The 8,831-nt window shown below is 42.9% G+C and overlaps 1 long non-coding RNA gene across 1 annotated transcript in view; it reads left to right on the top strand.

Annotated features, from left to right (window-relative positions):
• Nucleotides 1-575: 575 nt before the first annotated feature.
• The window catches only part of LOC104853688, a 9,935-nt gene continuing 1,679 nt past the window's right edge, over nt 576-8,831 (top strand). Inside the window, exons 1-3 of the long non-coding RNA XR_777858.2 lie at nt 576-725; nt 3,981-4,260; nt 6,754-6,821. This is a non-coding gene — a long non-coding RNA (uncharacterized LOC104853688). The remainder of the gene's footprint in view (nt 726-3,980; nt 4,261-6,753; nt 6,822-8,831) is intronic.

Genomic DNA, 8,831 nt, shown 5'->3' with positions numbered 1-8,831 from the left:
ATCTGAATCAGAGCTGAACTAATCTCTCTACACCAGAAAGATGTGCTGTCAGCATATGATTTTTAGCGCTGTTCATTCAAATGGCTAATACACGTTGTTATTCTTTTATAATCCCAGTGCTAAACTCTTTTCCTGGATTTTTTTTCTTTATTTGGTACTGGGGATTGAACTTGGGACCTTGCGCATGTGAGGCAGGCAGTGGCACCACTGAGCTAAATCCCTGGCCCTTTTCCTGGATTATTTTACTTAATTCCTTGAAGAATGCTGTGAGGTAGGAGTTATTTTTAGTTCTATTTTGCAGATGAAGAAATTCATACTGGAAAATTCAGATTCCATGTTTTCTGCCTCCAAAATGCATTCTCCTCCTCCATCCCCCAACAATGATTCTGGATTCTAGAGAGGCCAACAGCAGGTGTCAGAAAACACTTTCCAGTTTGCAGAGGGTGGAAGAGCTTGAACTTTGGTTTCAGTTTATCTGGCTTGAATTCAGGGTTGCTACTCACTGGCTCTGTTAACATTTGCTAGCTTTGTAAACAGCAGGCACTGGCTGCTTTCATTGCTTGGAAAAGGTGCATAATATCGTTCATGAAAGAGTAAGACATGCAGTGTAGCTAGAATCCGTAGTACAGGACGCCTTTCTTCTCCCTTCCTTCACTTTGAACTGGTGGAGATGACTCTGGTGGAGATGCTTTGGGGAGGACAATGGACGAGTGGAGAGCACTAAGGTAAAGAGTCCTGGGAGGCTATGCTCCCTCTGTAGGGAAGGGCTGAGGTGTGTCGCTTGGCCCGACCTGAGTTCCTGGTTTGTGTCCTTGAAAGAATGCAGTGCATTTTCACCTAAGGCTGACTCTGGGTGGTGCCACGCAAGCAAGCGCTGTCTGATCCTGCTCTGCAGTGCTTGTTACCCAATTTCCTCAGAGAGGGACCCAGTACAGACAGAGTGGGCAGGGTGGGGTGCACAAGGCTCACTGTTTGAGGGTGCTCAGCAGGGGAGAAACTCTCCTAAAAAACGGGAGGGAACTGAAGATCCTTCAAGTTCGGGAAGGGCAGGTGCTGGGGACCTTTGGGGCCTGGGAGCGTTCCTCAGAGGGGTCTTGAAGTAAGTTTCATGGTGTTTTCCGTAACGAGTCTCCACTGAGTGCACTTTGTGGCCGGTGTGGCTCTGGGAGGTGAGAGGCAGGAGAGTGGGAGAGCAGGGGCTGTGGGAGGCCTCTCTGGTTTGGAATCCTCCTTAGATGCAGGGGGCTCTCAAGCCAGTTATTTACCCCTGAGTCAGCTCCTTCTCTGTCAGCTGGGGAGAATGGTGACCTCGAGTTTCCATGAAGTCAGGGAGTTAATGCCTACTGCTTTATTTTCAGCAGTGCCTGCCACATGCACAGTGCCCAGTACATTGTGGCTAATTTTTTTTTTTTAGCTTTAATTGAGTTTATTTGTACATCTTAGGGATACAGTACAGTTACATTCATTGTTGGGATCTTGTACCTCTACATGACAAGTCTTGATTCTCATTTTTCCCCCCTTACCCCTGCCCTCCCTTCCCCCCCTCCTCCCCTCCCCATCTACAAGCATTTTATTTTCATCTTTTCATTATCTCACATTTTTTTTCTTTTCTCTTACTACCCTTCCCCTACCCATCCCACCTTCCCTACACCTTTATCTCCATTCTTCCCATTCATTGTGGCTAGTTTTATGTGCCAAGAGATCAGAAATTTTCAGCCTTAGGACTGCCACTTGGAGGCCTTGCTCCCAGGGGATGGTGGAATCTTGTCCAGATAATTATAATGGAGAGCATCCAGTGGATCCCAGAAGTCCTTTCCAATTCCGTCTCAGGCAGATTCCAAATTACACCTCTTGGCTTCATGTCTGAATCTTTCTTCCCTAGTTCCTCACTAGTCTTTGTTCTCATGTTCTTCCTTTTGTGGATGAAGACTACAGTGCAATGCTGGTGAGCCCAGAGTGAGGGTCAGCCGTACACAGTGTCTTGTGCTTGGACAAGTTGCAGTGGTGAAGTTCAGGGGACATTTTACAATTTACAAATTTTGAGTTGTAGTAAAAGTGCCCAAAAGTACACTTTATCCACTCTCCCCTCCCTGAGGGCCAGTGACTTAGCCACCCAAGTCACAGGCAAGATGAAGGTAAGACTAGAGTTCAGATCTCCTGGCAATTTTAGAATTGAAAGCACTTCTGAACAGTTCATGGCTCAAAATGTACTGATCTTTTAGGTGATAACACTGAAGTCCAGTAAGCAAACTTGCTTATTAAATCGTATTTGGAAAGGTGCCAAATATATTCACAGAATGAGTGAAAAAATGCGCAAACTTCCTAAGAACGGCTACAGTGTACAAAGAAAAATTTGCTACCTACTGCCTTTAATTTTCTTTAGCCCAGAGAAGGAGAAACAAAAGACAAAAAATAAACAACAAAGGTTCTTATTGGTAGTTATTACTCAAAATGAGCACAGACGAGCTCTACTGCCATGTCTTGGCCTAAAATGACCTTGGTCTTCCTTGAACACAGTCTGCACCTAACTCTTATATAAGACTATTAGAATCTAGTCTTTAAAGCCCATGAAAAAATGTTGTAAAATGTTCCTTTATTAGGCTGGGAGCTTCATTTTACTGGATGTTCAACTTCGAGCTGATATTTAGGCTCTCATTCTTGTTTGATGTAAGAGAATTATCTAGGTCAGTGTTCAATAATTATTATGTGGGAACCATGAAAAACCTAGGACATTCTCAATAACCACCTCCCAAGGAAAATGTTTTTATTTCCCTTGGAGGCTTGGATAAGCAAGTTCTCTGCTGCCACGGGATGCAATGTGTAACATTGTTTGAAAAAGAAATCAAAGAGAAAAAGGTAGAGAAATGTGCGGCAAGGTTTCTACTCATGAATTCTTTGATGGTGAGGGCTAATGAGATTTGGGTGTCATTTTGCACAGAAAGCTAAAAGATAGAGGTTCTTTTTATAAGCAAATCCAAGCTCTTTATCAGAGCCCACAAGGCCTAGCTTGCCTGGGACCAAATCTTCTAATACCATATGCTCCCTCCCTCATTCCAGCCCTGCTTCCTTCTTTCATTTCTTTGAGGCCTTCCTTGTCTTCCTTCCCTTCAGGCTTCAGGTTAAGTCTCCTTTCCTCAGAGAGTCTGTTCCTGAATTCCCCAACCAAGTAGATACCTCACTATTCCCTATCGCTGCCTGATTTCATCCGTCATAGAACTGCTCACAATTTCCACTTATACTCTTTCTGTTCGTGTACCTACTACTAGGTTATGAGCTCACATAGGGCAAGAGCATTTTCTCCCCATGCACTGGTGCTACGTAGCCAGCACATAGCCAGCGCAGAATAGGGACTCAACATAGGATTGCATGGAACGAGCTCAGATGCTAAAGGCTTCTGTGTCAGTTCTGCTCAAAACTCATTAGCCACGTGACCAATTACTTCTCTGGGAACCCAAATCTGTAAATGGTGATGATGTTAGATGATATTCTGTTGTGAGAATTTACTGCAATAATACCTAAAAGGTGCCTGATATCCAGTAAGCACTTATTAAAGTCAACCATTTTTTTCTTTTTAATTGAGTTTATTGGTACATTTTAGAGATACAGTACAGTTACATTCATTGCTAGGATCTTGTACCTCTACGTGACAGGTCTTGGCTCTCATTTTCTTCCCCTTGTCCCTGCCCTCCCTTCACCCCTCCTCCCCTCCCCATTTACAACTACTTTATTTCCATCTTTTCATTTTCTCACATTTTTTCTTTTCCCTTACCTACCCATCCCACCTTCCCTGCACCTTTAGACCTTTTCTTCCCATTTCACAATGTCAGTCACCTCATTAGGTTCTTATGTACTATTACAGTTTATTCACAAGAGAGAAACTATTCAGTATTTACACATGTATGACTTATTTATTTCACTTAAGAGTATATCCTCAATGTGTATCCATTTTCCTATGAATGAATCTAATTTCTCGTTCAAAGTCCATCATTCTTGTGAGCCACCATCCATGCAAATACAAAGATCTCCTTGGACTGCATCTGCCAGTGGAACCTTTAGGAAGTGAGGCCTCGAGGGAGGTGCTGTGGAGCGCCAGTCTCTTCCTGTTTCCTTTTTACTTCCTGGCTCCTGCAGTGAGAGTTCTGCCCTGCCACACATTCCCACCTGCCATCATGCTGCCTCGCCAGGGACGCAAAGCGGTAAAGCTACATTGCCATGGACTAGAACCTCTGCAACGGCGAGCCATAATAAACCTTTCTCTTTGTGAGTTAATTGCTCTGGATTTTTTTAAAATGACAGGAAGCTGATTAGTATAATCTGGTTAAAATAAATGCAACCAAATGAGCTGGGAGTGAAGAGAACAGAACAAAGGAAAGCTCAAAATCGGGATGAAGCTCATTCTGGAGGCTGGAAAGACAATGAGCTTTGGGGGCAGCGGGTAGGTGAAGGGAAAGAATGTGTTCTAGGGAAACAGATAAAAAGTCTGCAGAGAAGACCTCACTGCTGAATGAATTCCTGGCAACTGTTTGCTTTACCCAAGTCTTAAAATATTAGGTCAAGGGGGTAGAATGTTTGTTTTAAAGACAAGATTAATAGTGCTTATTGCCTCATGAAACACAGCTTAGACTTGTGCTAGAAAAGCCAACAAGTTATGGACGGTTATGATTGGAAGAATATTGTAAGGACAAAAATTAAAAGGCAAGGTACCTGATCACTTGTTTTTGCTGAATTTAACCCTGCTGTCCTGATTTTTTCTTATGTTTTAAAATATAATATATATATTCATATTAATTTTTCAAAACATTGGGTTTCATTGTGGCATTTTCATACATTTATATATAAGATGCCTTGATTATATTCACCTCCTATTACCTTCTTTTACACTTTCCTTCCTCCACTTTCTTGTTTCCTTCCTTTTGTCTAATGGTCTCCTTTCTACTTTCATGTACTTTTTCTTTTCCCCTTAAGATGACACAGATTAGTAAAAACATGATTGTCTTTTTGAGTCTGTTTTATTTTGCTTAACATTATCTTCAGTCCCATATGTTTTCCTTCAAATGACATCATTTTATTCCTTATGGCCGAATATCTGGTTACCCTAAACAAGAGAGAATGCATTTTCTTCATGCCAATTTCTAAATATGGGAGATGGACAAATATGCAGACATTCTCTCAGGTAATAGTCTCTGTCTTTGCAGTTTCTCTGAAAACAAGAAACATCCATAGGACTAATTCTGAAGAATTTTAGACCATGGGATCCCCAAATCCTGCAATGGTGCAGAGTACTGTTCTACTTATTTATTGGGGGTCATGTGAAAGCCACTTACAGCTTACAGTGTCAGTGATATCCCATGCCACCCTGATCAGCTCTCACTGCTCCTTTAAAACAGCATACTCTAATGTGCTTTAGATCAGGTATTTTTATCAGTGAATATTCAAGGTAGCTTTTTCATGAAGTCAATACTAATGAAGATTCACTACTAGTAATAATAGTAGCTCTGATTATGGAGCACTGACTCCATAACATAATGTAATCCTGTCAGCCTCTATAGGAGGCATAGGAATTATTAGCTCCGTTTTATAGATTAAGAAAGTGAGGCAAGATGAGGATGAACATTTTGCTCAAAGTCACCTGGCTGGCAGGAGAAGAAGCTGGATTGACATTTGGGGAATCCAGCTGCAGGTATGCATTTCCTCTAGTAAGATAATCCCAGGGCCCACATGGATTTGTGGGACCATATTATCCTGGGCCATGTTTGGCTTTCAACACTTTCCCTGTCCCAGCTCACTTGAGGGCTAGATGACTGACTGTTTTATGTCCCCCTTTCCACACTATGCTCTGGATTTTGAATTTCTGCCTGAATTTCAGTCTTTTGCCTAACATATACATTTTCCTCGTGAACTCTGTACTTAATGCTTAGCCTTCATGTGGCCCCAGGATTGCAAGAAGAGTTTATCTAAAAGCTACAAAATCAAAGACTGTTTCTTATCAGGAGCACCAGGACCAACTATCCTCTAGGTTGGTGATGAATTTAAACATCAACTAAGGACTTGAGTACATTCAGAAGGAGGCTGGCAATGCCAGGTAACAATGTAGCAATCGAGGTTCAGGCCAAACGGAGGCCTTTCTTTTGGGGATTTTTCTCCTCCTACACAGCTCTGACTGTGGCCCCAACAATTTCTTCAATGTCTCAGCAGATTTGTCAATGTCTCTGTAGGTCCTTCTCAAGTTGTAGCAACTGGATCTGCCCAGCAGCCACAAGAAATTCCTGGAGAATAGCAATCATAGGAGCATTCAGGAGTCTGAAACAGGGGGATGAGGAGGAAGGAAATGGTGGCAAGTCAAGAAGAGTGGGATTCAGCATGCAGGAATGATGCCAAGCCCCACAGTGGGGAAGGCAAGTTCACCCATGCTTCCTGCAGGGATCAAATCGAAGTCTGGTCCTTGCATGAGAACACATTCTGATTGCTTCACAGCCTCTGAATCTTACTCAGCACCTATGACCCTGGCATGTGGTGCATTTTAAATTGTGATTTTAATTGCCATTATCCAAAGCATACCTGTTTCTTTTCTCTTTTTGGTGTAGCTATGGTAGACATCAGTGTGCTTTGCTGAAGTATTCGACAACAGCAGAGATGAAAACTGGGGTATTGGGCCTCTTGGGCCCAGTTAGTTTTGGTTTGGTTAGACTTTAACTAACTGCTAGTATTCCTCTGCTCTGTGCTAATGGGAAAACCTTGTTTTCTCCCTGACAGATCGTATTTGATGATGCCAAATGAGTTACATCTGTTTGCAGAGTCCAGCGATGACTGATAAGAATTCAGTAGGTATCAGGAAGTGCTTTACATAATTGCACAGAAAGAAAATGCTCTCTGCCTTTGACCATTCACCTTTTTTTTTTCCATTCTAAAGACAACCTAGCTTTTGCAGTGTGATAAAATGAGCATTTGAGTGGCGTTAATCCATTTGTAGAGGTCAAGTGGATCGAGATAACATTAAAACTCTAAGGCAGAGAGGAAGGTAACTATACAGGTATTTGCCTCATGCTTTAATGTGAAATTTCACATTCTCAGAGGTCTGCATGACTCCTTCAGGATGTCAAGAAAGAATGTCAAGGAGAAGTGTAGACACTTTCAACAATATATATGTAACCTTGGTATTTTTTTTAAAGAAAGCAAATCAATGTGTCTAGAACTAATGGACAAAACTGATTTATGGTGGAACTGTCAGGGGCTTTTCCTGAAAAACAACAACAACAACAACAACAACAACAACAACAAAAACAGATCCACTCTCTTGCTCAGCTTCCTCAAGGTTTGTCCAGAGCCCACTATGGCTCTGGCTTTTGGGCTCCTGCTCTTTTCTTATAATCTTGATGGTATAAAAGGCATGCTATAACACACTCATGTAGAAATGGAAACATCTCCAGCATTTGCATACAGCCTTCTGTGAGATCAGTTTTAAGAAGCAATACAAGGCTTAGCCTTACTGCACTGAACCCTTGTGGGGTATATTAAAAGTGTGTATGTGTGTGTGTGTGTGTGTGGGTGTGTGTGCGTGCATGCATTTGTGTATTGAGGAATGATGTCACACGTACACTGAATCTCTCTGCCAGATTACCAGTTTGTTCTCAAATCTCAAAAATACATCTATTTTCTTACCCAGCTGAGCACCTCAAGCATGATGTCTCACAGCCTGTAGCCAGGTATCTTCTCAAATTGTCTCCTTCAGGCACAGCCTTATTGTGTTTGCACACTAACCCCTTCCTCACCCAGACCTTCCCTCTCCCAGTCCTCAGCCTGACTCAGAACTCTTCAGCAGACCCTCGCCGCCTAAATTCTGTGACTGGCATAAATGTCCTTTAAAGATTGGGCCACACCTCAACTAGGAGCTTTCAAACACCCACTCTCCCAACTTATTCCACATCCAGCCAAACACAAGAGTGAGTGTCAGGTCGAGAGCAGACAAAGATTGAACTTGAGTAGAATGCTCTCGAGAGGTTTGGAGGATAAGAAGGATTCTGCAAAGGCAACAGGACAGGAGAGAGCAGACAGGAGGGCTGGGAGCAGTTTGGTCGAGCACCGCACAGATGGCATGAAATATAGACTGGGTGCTGCCCAATGGATTGGGCAATCAGAGCTTATTAGTGATCTTGTAATCGAAAGTGACAAGGGAATGGCTTTAGAAGAGCTTGGGAGGAGAGCATACAGATAGGGAGTCATTCCCATAAAGGGGAGCAGAGAAAGAAGGCGCCTATTAGAAGGGAATATGAGGCCAACAAGGTTTTGTTTTGCTCTTAAGGGATGGAGGCTATTGCTGCAGGTTTAAGCATTACATAGAAATGTTCCCCATAAACAGGGAAAAGACAATGAATGAGAGAATAACAAGCGCCAAAGAAGGTTTTTGTCTACTTGGGAGAGAGTGCGAACTTGTGCCCAGTAGAAGGAAGGGAAAGGGCTGGAGAGTTTGCACCATGGGCCACTCATTGTAGTGACAGCAGGGACAATAAACAAATGCTCCGGCGGGGCAGTGAACACAGGAAGACTTGGACCTTGCATGTCTTTGGGCTGAGGACATTCTCTTTGGATGGCTTCTCTATTCTTAATAGAAAATTGAGAAAAGAGCAAGAGGTACTGAAGTAAGAAGGAAAGAGAAGGTGCAAAACAGTCCTTCAGGGAAAGGGAGGAGGGTAAGGAGGGGAAGGCAGGGATTACTTGTTAGCCTTGGCCACTTAGGAAGGCAGGAATTTAAAGTGAGTCCAGGCAGCAGTGGCTGGGGTGTGTCTCTGTGTGTGTGTGTGTGTGTGTGTGTGTGTGTGTGTGTGTGTGTGTGT

The sequence above is a fragment of the Fukomys damarensis genome, unplaced genomic scaffold (assembly GCF_012274545.1).
Source record: "Fukomys damarensis isolate Sample0158 unplaced genomic scaffold, DMR_v1.0_HiC HiC_scaffold_16, whole genome shotgun sequence".
NCBI lineage: Eukaryota > Metazoa > Chordata > Mammalia > Rodentia > Bathyergidae > Fukomys > Fukomys damarensis.
This window is presented reverse-complemented; position numbering and strand designations above follow the sequence as displayed.